This window comes from Lissotriton vulgaris, chromosome 3_1, assembly GCF_964263255.1.
Source record: "Lissotriton vulgaris chromosome 3_1, aLisVul1.2, whole genome shotgun sequence".
Classification (NCBI taxonomy): Eukaryota; Metazoa; Chordata; class Amphibia; order Caudata; family Salamandridae; genus Lissotriton; species Lissotriton vulgaris.
In genome coordinates, this window is record NC_141689.1 from 1,853,238,262 (window position 1) to 1,853,251,729 (window position 13,468).

Below are 13,468 nucleotides of genomic sequence, written 5' to 3' on the forward strand. Positions count from 1 at the left end.
ACACCATACTGTTGACCTCCTCCTGGCACATTTTTGTTCTTACTTAAACACCTACCCCATCATTCAGATACATGGCAGAGAGCTTGAGGGTATCTTCTTGGCATCTTCACTGTTTGTGCCTCATAGGATTAAGTGAGGCATAGGGTGACAACCCTTGGCAAAATCCTTCCTACCACTCATCTAATGTTGAACCCCTCTCTCCATTAATCACTGATTTACATTCCCTATCACGTGGGTCTCTTAACATCAGCCAATCTAATGGGCTATGCTATCGTCGCTCTTGGGTAGATCTTAAAGATTCATGCATGTGTGATGTCTGTTGACCTCTTGGGTTACTCCTCTATCACTCCTGGGTTCACTCCTCTGACTATGCGCTATTTCTGATTGTATATTAACCCTTCCTTTGGTTTGCTTCTCAGCCGCTCACAGGGGAACTCCAAAGCCCTTTAACGTGGCTGGCTCTAGAATGCCCATTCCTGCTGGTCACCTGAGGATGCTTCGGAACCTTTACTGTGGCTGGTTTAATACTGGCTAATTCGCTGCCACTTAATGTGAGTTTCTGCAGTACATATACTAAGCCTTCTAGATGGATTTTGTTTGTATAAAGTGCTCTGTTACCTGTGTTGGTATCCTTCCACTGAAGACCATAGAGAACCGTAAGAAAACCCATGGGAGAGTGAAGAGAGACATTTATCAGTGTCGCCGGAGGATCAAGTAAAAGACCATATCACAAAGCTAACTAGGTAAACCATTTCAGGCAGTCAATATGAGCTAACCAAATAAGAGTCGCTTCGCCTGACTTTTCTGCTAAATGGATTGAGAAGTTGATGGGCAGACGTAGACCGCAATGAATGTACTACATTTTTTCTGAAAGATGCTTTGTAAATAATAATAATAAGGGAGTTTTAGAAAGCGCGCGGTTACGCTCAACTAGCGTGTCCCTGCTCTAAGACCGACAAAACTCATACAGGCAGGCGGCAGAGCCGGCTAGAGTTATCGTGTGTAGAGATGTGTTTTTAGCTTCTTCCTGAAGTCCGTTTCAGACCATTCTAGGCGATGATCCAAGGGTAAGGCGTTCCAGCCCTTCGCCACCAAGTAGCGAAATGATCTGCCTCCCATGCGAGCCTTTCTTGTCCTAGGGACCTTTAGTAGGCCACCATGGGAGGAACTCAATGCTCGCGTAGGTTCGTACTTGGAGACCAGGCTCTGGAGTGGTGCTGGTGCCCTCCCATAAAGGATACGGTGGCAGGTACAAAGGGCCTTAAACCCGACCCTGCTCTTCACTGGAAGCCATTAAATAGTCTGAAGGGCTACTTTGGAGGCCGATCTTTTAGGAAGCTTCAGAATGAGGCGGGCTGCCGCATTCTGCAGCACCTGGAGACAATTTAATACCCTACTAGATGCTCCTAGGTACAGCAGGTTGCCGTAGTCCAGGCGCGATGTGACGAGGGCATGTACCAGCGTCCTGCGGGCAGACATGTGAAGTAGATCTAAGACCTTCCGCAAACTTTTTAGGACGCTGAAACAGACACCCACCACACGGCCTATCTGGGGTCCAAAGGACAGATCATAGTCAAGCCAAACTCCAAGATTCTTTGCTTCCTAACAGGGGGTTTGAGCTTCGCCTAGGCAAGAGGGCCACCACGCCGACGACCACACAGATGGACTTCCCTCCCCCCCCACCCCACCCCCCCGCCCACCACGAGCACCTCTGTCTTATTGCCATTCAATTTGAGGCAATTGGTGGACATACAGGTTGACAACTCCTGCATACAGGTTCTGAATTGGTCCACTGCAAGACCCGGTGCGCGCGATAGGGAGATAGCCAGCTGCATATCGTCGGCGTAGGATACTATGTGCAGGCCATGACCCTCCACTATAGAGGCCACTGGGGAGACATAAAGATTGAACAGGGTAGGGCTCAGTGACGAGCCCTGGGGCACGCCCTGTCCCAAACAGATCTCCCCGGAATAGCAATCAACCTGGCGGACCTGGAAGCCTCTCCCCGTCAGGAAGGACTGGAACCAGCTAAGTGCAGTGCCCGATATTCCACCATTATTCAGACACTGTAGCAAGGTGGTATGTACTACAGTGTCGAATGCTGCACTTAGGTCCAGTAGGATGAGGGCCATGGTCTGCCCTTCATCCACCCCCTGGCGTAGGGTCTCCACTGCAATCAGGAGCGCCGATTCGGTAGAGTGGCGGGGACGGAAACCAAACTGGGTGTCATGCAGGAGGCCAGCCTCCTCCACGAAATCCATCAGTTGTACGTTAATCGCTTTTTCTGCCACTTTAGCCAGGTAGGGCAGAAGGGAGATAGGTTGGAGGTTCTCTAATTTTTCGAAACTGATGTTTGATTTCTTCCTCAAGGGTAGAACCACCGCCTGCTTCCAGTCTCTAGGCACTATCCCAGTCTTAAATGACAGGTCTAACAGATGCCTGATGTAAGGTTCCAATACTGGCAAGCTATCCGCTAGCCGTTTAGGCGTGGTGGGGTCCCGAGGGGATCCGGACTTGATAGATTTACATATCTTTAAGAGGTCCTCCGGGGGCGGGGTAACTAAGTTAGTCAGTCTGTGTCTATTCCCCCAATCCCTCGGGGTTTCCACAAACTCAGTCCCTGCCATGGGGTGATTAGGAAATGACGAGTAGATTTTAGTTACCTCCTCGGCGAAAAAGTTTGCGATCTTTTCACAAGATTCCGCCGAACACTCATCTGGGGCAGTAGCTGGTATCCCACCCGAGAGAGATTAATAAAGCAAGAAAAGGTCCCTCGTGGAGTTGCCAGCCTCACTGATTCTGGTGGCATAGCGTACAGCTTTGGACTTCCTGATTAGTCTGTGATAGAGTCGCCTCTCAGTTAGATAAATCTCCCTGGATTCCGTCGAAAAGGCCACTCGCCATTGCCTTTCTACTCGCTTCAGTGCTGCCTTTGCAGCCCGCAGCTCATCACTGTATCACGGGGCAGTTTTCTGAGTGCGGCCACCTACTTTAGCACGAGAGAGTGGAGCCGTGCAGTCAAGTGCCTCTGTGATACGTTTGCAGAGGTTGGAATTAGCAGTATCCGCATCATCCCCCCCCCCCCGGACTCCCTCCTTTGATGAGTGCCGCACCGAACTTTGCCTGGGAGAAGTTTGCCCATCTGAGCCTAGAGGGATATAACGGTGCTGGCACCAATGATCTTGTCCCGGGAATGCGTACGGAGAATGGTACCAGATAGTGATCCGACCATGGGATAGGGATGGGAGTCATTGCTTCTACATCCCCCCCCAGTTGACAAATATAGGGTCTAACAAATGTCCTAGCTGGTGAGTGGGGCCACCTACTATCTGATTCAGTTGGAGGTTTACTAGCGCCTGGCAGAGGTCCTTGGTAGCGTTGTCAGTGGATTTAATCAAGTAAAGATTAAGATCCCCTAGTACCAAGATTTTGTCTCTACGGAGCGCAGCCTCCATAATGCTTTCTACTAGACTCTCCCCAAACCGAGCCATAGGGCCTGGGGGTCTATAGATAAGGAATCCCTTCAACGTACAGCCTTCTTTTACTTTAACAGTGAAGCTCCCCGCCTCACTATCTAAAATGGGGGAAGTATCCCGTTGGCATCGTAGACTATGCTTAGCTATAATAGCGATACCCCCTCCTCTCCCAGCGGGTCTATCCTGCCTATGCATGGTATAGCCCTCCAGTAGTGCTCTAAGGCATCAGGGCCACCAGAGAATTAGGCCCACTGGCAAAGACCCAAAGCCATTAGTAGATCTATTTTCTCTATGGGCAGTTAATGTAAAAGTCTCAAATGGCTGGATATTGTCAATGTTTCAATTAACAGAAGGGTTCGGACAGAGGATCAGGCTCATGTGAGTCTCATAAAAAGATAGCCCTGTGCAACTATAACAAACCTCCACAGGGCAACATTTGAAATCAAAACCATAAAAGTTTATTCAAATTCAAGACTCATTACACAAAGCAAAAACTAGTTGGTCAAATCGGCATCAATCATGCAATTGTGAGAGGCTCACCATAGGGGCAACCTCCTGAGCAAGTGAATAGTCAGAACCAAAGTATGATTGGGCAAGTGGACTAACGTCGAACATGCACAGTTCAAAGTATAAATCAAGTAGAATAACGTAGACATTTCTTATCTTCGAAACTGAGAAGTCTCCAGATATAAAGCAATAGGTTAACATAGTGTGCACAATTCTGCAGCTAGAAAAGCGAGGCACACATCGCAAAAAAGCCCCAATGTGTGGGTTGGAAGCAGTGAAAATAACACTCTTGACTGGTTAAGATCAGATATCAAAGGACTGTACTAATAAAGTTACTTGCACATAAACCAGAAATTTTTCAAGGAAATGATACATCGAATGAGAGACATTTAGGAATACCTACGTTCTTGCGTCATTATAAAAGTCATACATCTAAAATAAAATGAAGGAAATAACATGACGTGTGTAGCAGCTAAAAATAATAGACCGTACAACTGCTAGAGTAGAATCTGGCAAACAGCCTTGAATTTGATGCAAATATAGGAACATTCTGCACGTGGCTATGGTTCAAGGAACACACATGACTACATTTCAGCTCGAAAAACCATACCATAAAATGACTTCTGTTTCACTTATTTTCAGGTTTGAAACTCAGTCATGTACTTTAAAACGAGCATTTCTCATTTTGTCACTGCAAAACCAAATGCAGGCTTACTTTTACCAGTTCATATAAACTTGTCTAGTTATGCCAACCAAATAACTAAGTCAAACATTAATTTAAAACACTGACATCCCACCCCCCTCTAATTTCTGAATCCTCAACAAATTACTCTACACACTATCAATCATTCTTGGCTTCTTCAATTTTGCCTTCTACAAGGCCTTCCTTTCATCATCAAACTCTGGCTTTTAGGTCATCAAGTTCAATATCTTCTCTTTCTGGTTGTCTGTCTTTTCATAATCATGTTTTAAACCTACCTTAAAATAAATAACTTCTAAAATCTTTAATTTTAGAACTTGGCCAACGGTAATATTTATGGTGTTAGTATTCTTAAATAGGCTTCCACCTGCATCACCAAATCATTCTACGATCTTTCCAGTTCCCTTTTTAATCTGATTAAACAATGAACCAACTGTTTCCCACACACTAGTCTCTTCTGGGGTTTTAGCTTCTCTCGCAATATTAGTTAATATATTTATTATTTCATTTCCATGCTGGTATCGGGCACAAAAATGTAGCACTGCTGGAACTTAAGTACGCTATTAAGAAGAACAATGGCTCCTGTGGAATAGATACTGGATAATGATTTAAGAAAGCCGTAAAATACGTATATAAGTACAGGGTTTGAGGGAGATGTCAAAAAGAAAGAACTACCAATACACCATCCTAGTTGTTCAATAAATTGTATTGAAAAAATTGAATTGCAGTAAATATTTATATACACTTAGTGTGTAAGTGTCCCAAGTGAAAATATGAACCAAAGTATTTAGAATAACAAATGAAAAAATGTGTAAGGTTTCAATAAATTGTTGTTCATAAAAGCGACCACTTTCTTTCATCAAATTATATAACATCTATACAATCATAGAGTGCTGTATTCAAAGGTTCGCTTTTCTTAGTTGTCGAAGGCGTTTCGACCCTAGCATGGGTATAGGGTCTCTTCAGGACCTATGAGATTGGACATCTGATTTTAGAAACCGCTAGAAGGTCGGTGAATTTGGTGAAAACCGTGTGTTAGTGAATTAAAAGTACTTACTAGGCAACCCAGCCTGGTTCCCTAGTAAGGGCCTGCGTCTAGCGATTCAGCGTGGGAGCACGATGGCTGTCTTCACGTTGTGAGAAGCTGCACTTAGGTGTGTAATTATTTTCATTCAAGTAAATAATTGAATGAGGTTGCGGCTGCTCAATGGTAGTAGCAGTTTCTCCAAGGTGGTTTCTTTCACCGATGGTAGGGGGGAGGACTGCGTCTGTCAGCCTTCTGCTCGGTACAATGACCATTGTACCGAGGAGAAGGCTGACAGACGCAGTCCTCCCCCTACCATTGGTAGTAGCAACTTAATCCGAATATTTACTTGAATGAAAATAATTGCACACCTCAGTGTAGCTTCTCACAACGTGAAGACAGCCATCGTGCTCCCACGCTGAATCACTAGACGCAGGCCCTTACTAGGGAACCTGGCTGGGTTGCCTAGTAAGTAGTTTCAATTCACTAACACACGGCTTTCACAAAATTCACCGACCTAGCGGTTTCTAAAATCAGATGTCCCATATCATAGGTCCTGAAGAGACCCTATACCCATGCTAGGTCCGAAACGCCGTCGACAACTAAGAAAAGCGAACCTTTGAATACAGCACTCTATGATTGTATAGATGTTATATAAATTGATGAAAGAAAGTGGTCGCTTTTATGAATAACAAATTATTGAAACCTTGCACATTTTATCACTTATGTTATTCTAAATACTTTGGTTCATATTTTCACTTGGGACACTTTTACTCAACTGTAAATAATTTTGCTTCATGTATATTAATATTTACTGCAATTCATTTTTTTCAATACAATTTATTGAACTAGAATGGTGTATTGGTAGTTCAAACCCTGTCCTTATATACGTATTTTACGGCTTTCTTAAATCATTATCCAGTATCTATTCCAAAGGTGCCATTGTTCTTCTTAAAAAAAAATTAATTACCCTGATTCCGTTGTGAGTAGGGTCCCCTTGTTTTCTATTTTTGGAACTTAAGTACACAGCACACCACCTTCATTTGACAACAAAATACCCAGAGCTATTCAATTTAGTATTCCCATTCCATGAAAAGCAACCATTTCCTAATTAATGTGAGTTAATGTGCCTGCAATACAAGTTACTACATGTAGGAAAGAAGAATCTGCTTTTATGCTTACCCCCATTTTTTGCTGGTGTCATTGTTTTTCTGACTAGTCTGCCTGGGATCTTGCTAATCAGGACCCCTGTCTCTGTGAATCTTTCCTACATGGGATATGGTGAGTACTTAGGTACACCCCAAATTGGCTACTAGTGTAACCTTGTAAGTCCATAGTATATGGTACTAAGGTACCCAGGGCATAGGTACACCATGGGTCCCCCATGGGCTGAAGCAGGTTTTGTCACCCGTCGGAGACCACTCAAATTGTGACTATTTCAATCTACCTGAAAAGTGATGACTCACTATACAGTATCATAGGCAAAAATGCAATTAACATGTGATGGAGGGGTAGCTGGTGTCTAGGAGCGGGATGAAACTGTTACTACATCGGAGGGTGCGTGGCTTGGATGCCACCCAAGATGGCTGCTTGGCTCCGGAGAAGCATAGCGCATCGAAACTGCCAAATTTTTCATAGCGGTGTGTGCTTTGTGTTTGTCCCTGAAACAACCGGCTCAATGCAGGTAAACATCAAGAGACCTGCTTTTGGAATATTTGTCATTCCCTCATGGAACTGAAATTTGCTGTTGGCATCTCCTGCACAGATGCAGCCACCATTTTGTATTTTTATTGTGTTTAATCATTTCTCCTCAGCACTTCATTGCGGTTGAAGTATTATTGATAAATACCTTTTCTATTTGCTCAACTAGTGCTTTTAGACTAATGGCCTCAGCAGAATTGTTTTAAAACTATGTTTACCCTATATATTTTATGAGCCATCTACTGTATTAATCCTGCAATTCTCTGAGGAGTCATTCTTACTTTTACATAGCAGTCTTCATTCTGCGTTGCCGGTATTGATTGTTTGAGGAGTCTTATTGGTCTCAGCTGCTCAATTTAATTCATACAGGCTCATTCTCCTTTTGCAGAAGTGCACATGTCATTTATGGGCAGAGCTAAAAATCTCCTACACTCCAGTAAAGAATCTCATAAAGTTATTGCTGCCTCTGCATGGTCATCTACAGTGTCGCTCGTTGAAGATTCATGTTCATCCACATTCATGTTCATCTTGTGTAGCTGCCTCTGCGTTTCCACTGTTAAAAGTACAGTCACCTTCCTTTGCCATCAAAGGCTTAAACAGGATCCTGCTTCTCCTTCGAAGTTGTCTTCTCCTGTCTCTGTCGACACTGTTGGAGGAAATTCATGCCTTACGACCCTTTATTGAGGAAAATAATAGTCGTATTCAAGTACTGGACGATAAATGGTCATCTATGGAGTTTAGAGTGACTTTGATGGAGAATTTAGTTGATGATATGTGAAACACATCTTCTAAAATCACTGTTAATGAGAAGGATGTGTTATTATTGAGAAAGCTCTCTGAAGACCTAGAAAATAGAAATCGGTGCAACAGCCTACGTTTACATGGTCTTCCAGAAGGTATTGAGGGTGCAGACCCCCTCTCCACCTTCACCTAATTGTTGCCAAAGTTTGTGGATTTACCTTCAACTACCAATTTAAAAATTCAGCGTACACCTTCGCCTAGGTCCTCTCTTGTCTTAATCCTCTTCTCCAACAAGGCCTCATGGTGTCCTCATATTATTTTTTTAATTTACAGACCTTTTATAAGTCTTACAAGCAGCAAAGACTAAGAAGCAACTTATGTGGTCTGGTGCAAAACTGTTGCTCTCACAAGATGTTTCAACAGTCATAGTTAAACTGCATTGCGTTCTATGGGTGCAGGTTATTGATTGTTTCATCCCTGCACATTTAAAGTTAAATTTAAAAAAATTATTTTGACATTTGACGAGACAGCAGATATCAGGAAATTCATTCAGTCTCTCTCGGCGATGACGATGGATACTGCCGGTTCTTCCTTCTCACCTTGACTATTTTTGTGATTTGTTTCCGGGGGGGCCTCTGTTTTTGTCTGCGCTGCCTCTGTGTTGGTCCGGGGGGGGGTGTTCCGGGTGGGTGTTGTGGCCCTCTTGGGTGTCCGGGCTGCATGATATGTGGCTCCATGGCATCTGTTGTTCTTCCGTGGTGCCCTGGGCTGGGCTTCCTTTTGTGGTGCAGGCTATGGTCTGACTTTACACCAGGTCAGAGCAGGTGTTATTTTCCTGCTGGTAACACGCCTTATCGCATGTTTTGTGTTCTTATCGCCGATCTGGCTGGTCGTTGTGAATGTTAAGGTGTCGTGTTTTCATGGCTTTTTAGACAGGAACGCCTACTCTGCATCTCATTAGCGATGGTTGCGGAGGGCCTCTGTGGCAATGTTTTTTGCTGCTGCTATCATGGGAAAATCGCTGCTGTGGGATGTTAGCACCAGCTTGTGAATGGCGCAGTAAATTTATCATGACTTTGGCTGCGCTAAAGTGCCGTTAATTCGGCGATAGCTCTTCGTGAATATACCCCCAAGAGTACTAACCAGCTTAAATCATTCTCATTGTGTCCACATTGCACATAATGCTGGACTAGTGGGGCTCCCTGTGTTCTACATCTTATTCACGATTTATGTTGTAATATTCGCATTTTAACAGCCTGGGTCGTTTGACTGATGTATGCCTTCCCACATGGACATATCACAAAGTTTTTTGTGTTACAATTTGATAACATCTGTTGGATATGTTTTTTGTTGTGAATCAATACAAATAATGAATCATTTGTCTGTGGGCATGCAGCGCAATTATTGCTTCGGTAATGCCCTACCAACGCTGGGAGATCCAATAAACCCCTCACATCTTTCTAGACAGGTTGTGAATGTGCTGCTCATACCAGATATTGTCGTAGGATTTTACCTCCCCGAAAGTAAAAGAATGGTTTGGGGATATTGAGATGTTCAACCAACCTCCAGTTAAGTAAGATAATTTGTTTCACTTTATTAACTTTAGGATTAAAAGTGAGCGCACATGTCAATTGTTCAGAGTCCTGTTTACTCTTAGGTGTTAGAAGACTTTCCTGGGGTGTGTACCATGCCCTTTTGAGGGCAGCCCGAACCAACTTCTTCTGATACCCCCATCACAACATTTATGTTGTAAAGATTCCGCATTTTTAAAATAGTCATTTTTATTTGAACAATTTCGGCAGATTCTCAAGAATTGCTCATAGGGCAAATTGTCTGAGATTCCTAGGATGTCTTGAGGTATACTCTAGAAGCGTGTTTCTATCGGTAGGTTTGGTATATAAACTCACCTCCAGCTTGCCCTCGTTCTCAAATATCCAGACATCCCAAAAATTTATTTGAACGTTACTTGATGACTTGGCGAATCTCAGGTCTGGAGTGCGGGAATTTAACTACATGTGGAACTGTTCCAACTCCTCCTGGTTCCCCTTCCACATCTTAAAAATGTCGTTGATGAAACATACTCGTTTTATAATGTGAGATTTGAAAGGTGAGGTGTCTTGAAAGATGTGTTGCATTTCAAAACAATCCATCAAAAGATTAGCAATTTCTGGGTGAAACAACACCCCATAGCCACACCTTTGACTTGTAAATAAAAATCAGTCTGTGTAGAATTATCTACTTATGTTAGGGTAATTAATTGTGCCCTACATTGAAAATAAATAACATATTAATTGTTCTGTATTCATCTTCTTTGTTCATGCATATTACATTCAGAGTAATATCTTGGAATTTGAAGGATTTTGTTAATCCTATTAAACAACAGAAATGTTATCACATTTAGCTTCTTATAACCCCGATTTAATCCTTTTTCAAGAGACTCATCTTACAGAAGATGAGGATTTAACGTGCAGATAAAATTAGGTTGGTTTAGTTCTTCCTTCCCAATCTCTTACGAAGAAGAATGGAGTAGTTCTTCTATGTCATAAAAGGCTAAATTGTACTGTTATCTCTCAAGAAACTGATTCGGAGTGCCGTTGGTTCATTGTCAAACTTCTTATTAATAATATTCCATTAACTGTGTTTAATGTTTACGGTCCAACTCAACCAGATTATTTATTCTGGCCTAATATAACATAGAAATGTCTCCAGTTTAAAGATGATTTTTTTATTATAGGTGGTGATTCTAACCAATTAATGGATCCTTATATTGGTTGCTATTCTTTGGTTCATTTTATTCCCCACAATTCTCACTAACAATTCCAGTCCACTATTGCAATAAATTGTTTAGTTGATGCATTGATATTATGCAATCCTACTGCCAAGGAGTATAACTTTTATTCTCCTCCACATGGTTCCCTTTCTCGTTAAGGCTATATTTGTATTACTAAATATCTAACTCAAAATCTTATTTCCTCCACTATTGAGCCCATTGCTATTTCTGACCATACATCACTTGTTGATTTGGATCTACGCCCTTCATATCCCAAGTCAAATAGGTGGAGATTAAACAATTCTCTTTTATTAGATCAATTTTTTCCTCTTCCTTTACATCTTTTGCTCATGATTTTTTTCTACTTAATGCTGATTCTGATACACCCCCCAGTTAGTGTGGGATACTTTTAAGGCTGCAGTATGCAGCTTTAGCATTGATTTTGTCTAAAAAAAAGAAAATGTTCCTACACAGCAGAAATCCCTGTTACCTAACATTAAATGATTAAAACATAAATTCTATACTACATGTTCTGATGCTTCTTTACAAGAACTTGTCTCTACTAAATTATAATTCAATTAGATAACTACAGACAATGCCTTTTCCATCTTATTGCGTACTAGTGCTCGTTATAATGGAGGCCATAACAAGGTAGGTGAACGTTTAGTAAATTGTTCAAAGGTTCTTCAAAGAACATACTTCTTTTGCCTCTATCATTCCTCTGATGGGCTGCACTTATTCAAGGATAAAGACATTTTATAAAGTTTTACAAACCACTTTATTCTCATGCTCATTCTTCTCTTATTGAGGCGTAACTTGATTATATACCTCCTCCTCATGATTCATTTAATTCCCTATCCCTGGAAACTGATTTATCAATTTTGGAGTTATATAGTGCCCTCAATTCACTTAAGAAAGGTGAATTACCAGGTCTGATGGCTTTATTTATTGTGGAATTTTATCTACATTTCTGCAATATGCTATTACCAAAATTGCTACATCTTTTTAAATTCTGTTATGAATCCGGTAAAATCGGAGGAACTTTCCTGGATGCTACAATTTGTCTAATCCATAAGGATGGTCGAGACCCTCTTCAATGTAAAAATTATTGTCCCATCTCTCTAGTAAATGTTGATTACAAAATCTTTGCCAAATTACTTGCTCTGCGTCTTGAGTATTTTACTCAAATTAATAAGTAAGGAATAATATGGGTTTGTGAAGGGCAGTTTGACCTTGGACAATGCAAGAATTTTCTTTAATGTATTAAATACACCTATTTCTCTTTCTTACTCTTTCTTATCCTTTAGCTGCACTGTCAATTTACCTTGAAAAGCATTTGATAGGGTGAATTGGTTATTTTATATATTTAAACCCCTTGCCTGGCACAGCTTTGGTTTCTTTACTTTATTCAGCAACAGGAACTTCTGTGTTAGTTAATGCCATCTTTCCCATTATTTTCCATTACAATGGGGGGGGGGGGTCATCATGGATGTCCTTTATCACCTCATTTGTTTTAGCTCTTGAACCCTTTTTATCTCATACTAGCAGCCCGTCATGACGTTGTCCGGGAGCAAAAGGCTGCTTCTGGGCCCCCGCCCGCCCTGACGTTAAGGCTGCTTTAGTGCCCCCGCCCGCCCCGACGTTAAGGCTGTTTCAGGTTCACCGCTCTTCCGCTCCTCCCCGCTTGTCCGCCACTCCTCACCGCTCCTCCCCGCCTGTCCACCGCTCCTCCCCGCGCTCACGTCCCCCGCTCTTCCTCTTCCTCTTGCTCCTGTACGCCGCTCCTCCCCACGCTCCTGATGTCAGCACGCATGTCGCGGCCGGTGCTTCTTCCAAGGGACTACTTTTTTTATATTAAATTTTTTAAATAACGTATATTTGTTTTTTTAATATAGCCTATGTCCATCTGCTTGCCCTGACGTTTTCAAAGATGTATTGGGTGTTTGGATTGGTGGTGTAGTTTTTGAGTTTACCTGGCTCAAAGGACACACTTCTCTCTTTATAATAGTAGTATAGATTCACAAGAATACTCTTATTAGGCTTTCACTATGGTGATTACCTTTTAAAATGATCTTCTTATGCAGATGATATTCTTCTTTTTCACTCCAATCCAGATTCTTCAATTCCTGCTCTCCTTCATAAAATTTCAGTTTTTTCTGCTGTTTCGGGATATAAAGTTAGTTCTGATTAAATTGAGGTTTTGCCCATTACAAAATTTTGTGATAAGGATTCCTTTGAACCCACAGGTTGTCATTGGATTAAGCCTAAGATTAAATATCTTAGAATCTCCTTTTCATGTCACGGTGGGGCCACCTTGATTCCATTAAAATTATCACTCCTATTTTATTATATATTTTATCTGATTCCTATATGCATTCCATCTATATACTTTCAAAAAATTGACTTTCTTCTCTCCAAATTTCACTGGAACAGCAGAAGATTTAAAATTTCTCTTTCTCATCTCCAAAAACTTTAAGCAGATGGGGGGGGGGCAAACTTTCGAGATTTTTGGACACACCGTAAAACATTTTGCTTAAGTCAGGCGTCAA